This window comes from Octopus sinensis, linkage group LG2 (assembly GCF_006345805.1).
Source record: "Octopus sinensis linkage group LG2, ASM634580v1, whole genome shotgun sequence".
Classification (NCBI taxonomy): Eukaryota; Metazoa; Mollusca; class Cephalopoda; order Octopoda; family Octopodidae; genus Octopus; species Octopus sinensis.
Window position 1 is genome coordinate 65,522,924 of NC_042998.1, and position 5,000 is coordinate 65,527,923.

Below are 5,000 nucleotides of genomic sequence, written 5' to 3' on the forward strand. Positions count from 1 at the left end.
TAGGGACTGGCGCCATGCTAGAGCACTGCTTTTCAGTGTTTTGTTGTGTACTTTCGGTACTCCTTTTGGTGAAGAAGCGAGTTAGAAGGGGTTGAACATCTTTGTACCTCCTGCCGAGATTGGGCTCATCTGGGATTTCAAATAGAAATTTGTTCAGCCGCTTTTTGAACGTTTCTACGTCTGCACGTTTGGTTCCTTCCCAGGATGCTAAAATGTGGTGTTCCTTTAAAAGAAGAAGCTACATCTTTGGTAGTTGGGGTGACATCCAGTCCGGTGGCTGGTATAGCGTTTAATTCGAAAGTTGGTAGACATACCTTCCAAGATCTTCCTTATGGATAACACTGCATACCTTTCCTGCCTTTTCTCCATGGTATAAAGCTTCAGTTCGTGTAGTCTCTTCTAGCAGCTAATCTATTTCCCCCAGTCAGTCTCTTTTTTGTGGTGGGGCTGGACTGCCTTAAAATCGGCCACCAATTTCACACTCTCTGGCGACCACAGTTGGGATCAGCGATGCTGACGACTGAGGACAAATGTTCTGAGTAGGAGTGGCAAGGTATCTTTATTTCAGGTTCTGAATGATCTAAAGATGCATTCAGCTACTCGCCAGCACAGTGTTGCCATCCTGGCAATATTCGCATGGAATGTTGCATCACTACTCATGAAGATTTCCAGTTCACGTGACGATTCTAATCTCGGATTGCACTGATCCATGATCCTATGTACTCCGATTGTAGCATGTCTGGGTGCCGATGTTCAGCCCATTTGTATATTGCATGGTGGTCATTTTGCAGTTTTAGTATATCATCAGCGTCCTTCGAAGACTGAGATACACTTATATCATCAGTGTAGCTGGTGAGCGTGGCTGAATGTACGACTAAAGGAATGTTTGAAAGAGGCACTACAAATAGTAGTGGTCGCAGTAGAGTTCCCTGAGGAACTCCTCTGCGAAGTGATGTCTGAACAGAGTGAGAGAGAGTGAGAGAGAGAGAGAGAGAAAGAGCATCATTGGCTTCAACTACTTAACTTCTGTCCTTTAAATGTTGTGAAACCACTCACCTAGATTTCCAGTAATAACAAGGTAGCATAGTTAGTGACATATCATTCCATGATCGACTTTGTCAAAGGTTTACACGAAGCCGAGATAAATCACTTCCATGATTGAGTGGTTAAGCTATTGTTTCAGTATCCAAACATAATGCCGTAGTAGCTGTGTGAGACAGCTCCTCTCTGAGCGTTAGCCATTCTGTTTGTTAGCAAGAGGAACGCGATCAATCTCCTCACTGCGTTCCATAACCTTGCTAAAGTGTGAAATCAGACAAGTAGGCTTGTAACTTTTAGCATCTGCTCTGCTTCCTCCTTTATTAACAAGGCATATGATACCATTTTTTAACAGCTTGGCAAGTTTTCCACATGCAAGGAAACACTGAAAAGTAATGTTCCTCTTTTATTTCCATATAATCGATGGTTACCTTTCTCCCATGTAGGTCTGCAGTGTTGAAAAACTCTTCAGGCTCGCCTAGTTGACATTTTCCCAGTAGAGTGGATGGAGATACTCTGTAAATACTTGTTTGGTATAATATCTATCCTCGTCGTTGGGGTGTGCAACAAGTAAGCCGTCATTTTCAAACAGTGGCCCTATTTTTTAGTATGCCGAGGCAAATTCGCGCGAATTTGTAGAGGGCTTTGGAATATATGCTTATATCTTCCACAGCCCTGGTTTCTCCTTCTACACTTTCCTTTACATGGGAGTGTCTGAGTTTATTTTTGATCTCTAACATCTTTCTTTTATAATTGATTTCTCGCCGTTACCAGGTTGTTTATTTAACGGAGTAGATCTATTTATTGTCTGTCTCATAAGGAATCTTGCTTTTTTATGTGCTTACTTTCTTCTCAGGGACAAATTTAATGCAAATGGCTCGGACTGTTGACATGATTCCAATCATTTTCATATCAATATCTCTCATCGAGTCAGATTAACCCAATTTTGCTGGATAATCCATATTTCAACTGGCTTCCAGTGAGCCTTGTAGCAGTCCAGGCCAGACATAATTTGGGTGCTGTCTGTGTGTTGGACCATACATTGTCAGTACTACCATATGGTCTGAGAAGATTGCCAAAGTTATCTTCACGTTTTGAATAAGACCTACGTCAGGGAAACATAGATCTATACTATCATTCTAGGTTGGGGATTATATTCTTTGCTACATGAAGAATATTTTTGTGAGGTCAAGTAGAGATTTTGTTTGGTTGCATTCTTTGCATGACATCCCTGGTCTTTGCATGACATCCAGGGTCTACAGGCCATTTCATGTTCGGGAAGTTGAAGTCACCCATCAGAAGTATATTAACGCATTTATCCAGTTTTGTTACTTTTTCTTTTATCAATGTAAGACTTTCCTCAAATTTACTGTCATGATTCGAGGCATCTGGCTGGCGATACATTGTTCTTATTACCACATGAAGTCGCATTTAATGCACTATAACTCTCTCACAGACCGAGGTGTGTGTGACAACAGAGTTAGTTTTGTGAATCTTCACGGATGTACAATGCAACTCCACCGTGACTTCTTCCGTTTCTGTCTGCACGGTACACAAGATACATTCGTATGAATATTTCTACGTCATTTATATCAACTGAGAGATGTTCTTTTGTAAGTACAATGAATATCGCTTGATTGTATGCAGACACAGCTCTCAGATATGCAATTTTTGGATTGCTGTTGTTTTTTTGGAGGTCCCTAATATTTATTAAATGAAATTGTGTGATTGCCGGATTCGCAGCAATGGTGGTCATCCTAGATCTGTTGTTGGTGGCTGCCTTTTATGAGGAATGTGGTGGTGTGTGGTCTAGATGTGCTTTCAACCATGCCTGTTGCTAAATATCTTTTATGCTATACCTAAAATATTTTACACGACAGGGCTTCTTTCAGTTTCTATTCACTAAATCCACAGGGAAGGGGTTAGTCAGCCCAATACTATAGAAAACATACGCCCCAGTTGCCACGCAGCGGGATTGAAACCAGAACTATGGGGTTGGGAAGCAAACGACTTACCACACAACCACATTTGCGCCCAGGTGTGTATATGTGTGGGTGTATATATATATATATATATTATATATGTAATATATATATATATATATTATATATATATATATATAACATATATATATACATATATATATATATATATATATATATATTATATATATATATTATATATATATATATATATATATATATATATATATATATATATACACATACACGTGTGAGTATGCGCGCCTGAGTTTGTGTGTTTGTGTATGTGTTTGTGTGTGTATGTGTATGTGTGTGTGTTTGTATTTATATACAGAAAGACGCAGACTGATACACAACATAAGGAAAACGAAAAAGGAGAAAAGAGAAAGGAAAGATTGAAAATATATTTTATAAAGCCATATAACATGGAATTTTATTTAAAATTATTACGCATTAAAAATGTTCAAGTATGCGATTGTTTCCAAAAGATTACAATTATATTTGAAGTAGTATAATGAAAGAAAAGCATCACAGAAATATTTCTCAAATAGTGTTTTTAAGAGATAGCTTTCCTACATTCTGCTGTGTTATTATAAATTACTTTCGAAATGATTACATTCATATCTGAAGCAGCATAGTGAAAGAGTAGTATTACAGAAATATTCATGAAATGGTGTTCTTAAAAGAAAACGTCCACACATTTGCTATGTTAATCTTAACAGATTAATTATTGCAGACTCCAACTAACCTGTTAGTTCTAACACCTGCTGGAAAAATACATAGCATTCAGATATTGTACGATACATCGAAATTTATTTACTCATCGTTTAATTACGATGTGTGGAAGTTCAGTAAGAAATACGAGTAGATGTAATCGTTTATAAACGTTCTAAAATGCTCAATATGTTTTGTATACTACCTGCTCATGGCACTCCGTCTGTTACGACAACGTGGGTTACAGGTGATACGATCAACGGAACAGCCTGCTCGTGAAATTAACGTGCAAGTTATTAGCAAGCACTCCACAGACCCGTGTACCCTTAACGTAGTTCTCGGGGAGATTCAGCGTGAGAGTGTGTGACAAGGCTGACCCTTTGAAATACTGGTACAACAGAAGCAGGAAGAAAGAGTGAGACAAAGTTGTGGTGAAAGAGTACAGCAGGCTTCGCCACCACCCCTGCTACTGTCTCGTGGAGCCTTAAGTGTTTTCGCTCAATATACACTCACAACGCCCGTTCTAGGAATCGAAACCGCGATCCTACGACCTCAAGTCCGCTGCCCTAACCACTGGGTCGTTGCGCCTCCACTAATCCTTATTAATACTATAAGTGTGCGCACGCGCATGTATAAAGGTTAGTGAAAATATGTCTGGACCATATTTCAACTTCCAAAAGCCGAATTCAGTGCAGTTACCATGGAGATATCTCTTATGGCACAGAGGTGTGAAAAAAAAACCCGGTTTGTTCAGTTGCACAATCTATCAGGAATCCCAGATCGTTTGTTACATATTTCAACTGCTAAAAGGCAAATTCACTGTAGTTACCGCATAGAAAATATCTCTCGTATAGAAAAGAGGAGTGAAAACACCCGGTTTCTTTAGTTTCACCATCTGTTAGCATTCCCAGACATCGACGTTTCGAGTTTTTTGATTCTGGTCAACGGGATATACCTAAGAGAGGATTCTTTATTACGATAATTATACATGTCACATAGATGGGTCATCACAATCAAATAGTGCGTATATGAGTTCTTTTGAAAGTGATTTTAAAATTATGATGATGAATGTTATATTTTATAAATTTACAAGTTTTACATGTTTACCCTTAGTCATGAAGCCAAATGGCTACACCATACTTTTCTATCATGGATAAGATTAATTAGGCCCATTCGTACCCAACTTCCTAGCTACATCCTTCCATCTTTTCTTGAATATACTTCGCGACAGGTGTTTCCTCTCTAGTCCTATTTTGTTCTTCAGAT